Consider the following 802-nt stretch of genomic DNA (forward strand, 5'->3'; position numbering starts at 1 on the left):
AAATGTAAACATCTGATATTTTCAATGCAAAACATTCGATGTGAAACGCGAAATTAAACACACGTGCACAGGTGGAATTGTAATTCCATCAATTGTTCTGACATTGTTATCTTGAACAAAGCAACGCCACCATGGCATGTGAGCCTGAATGTAACGCAAAGATATGAGTCATGTCGTTTGTTCATTCTCATTCTAATTTACATCATGTAAGCGACGGTTGATCTGTGGTCAACTTTGGGTCGACTTTGAAACGGAATGTGTTTTGTGCATGCAGCGAAGATGTAAATTTTTTTAAATTTGAACAGCCACGTGCCATAGTAACACCATTCAACCCTTCAAGAGAGAAAAATATTTACTTTTTAAATTTTTTCATTAATTTGTAGTTTCAAGAAGGTGATGAAAGAATAAATGTAAACATCTGATATTTTAAATGCAAAACATTCGATGTGAAACGCGAAATTAAACACACGTGCACAGGTGGAATTGTAATTCCATCAATTGTTTTGACATTGTTATCTTGAAAAATGTGTGCGATAATATTTTGTGGGCTTTAATTAGAATCGTCATTGCACGTGGATTGAATCATACAGTGTGTTGCCCACCAACGTGGCCGCACTTGAAAAGTATATAAGAGGATGCGTTCGATTCGCATGTCCATCAAACAGTTCTTACCAATTGATACGTTCATAGTAAACTTCTAATAGTTCGAAGCTAGAGAAATGCTGAGTCGAAGTTCTTTCACACTGCTGCTCATTGGCTTGATGGTATCCGAGGTGAGTCGACAATTTCAGTCGATTTTTTT

This window comes from Sitodiplosis mosellana, unplaced genomic scaffold (genome assembly GCF_009176505.1).
Source record: "Sitodiplosis mosellana isolate CC-2019 unplaced genomic scaffold, AAFC_SMos_1.0 Smas_scaffold_4486, whole genome shotgun sequence".
Classification (NCBI taxonomy): domain Eukaryota; kingdom Metazoa; phylum Arthropoda; class Insecta; order Diptera; family Cecidomyiidae; genus Sitodiplosis; species Sitodiplosis mosellana.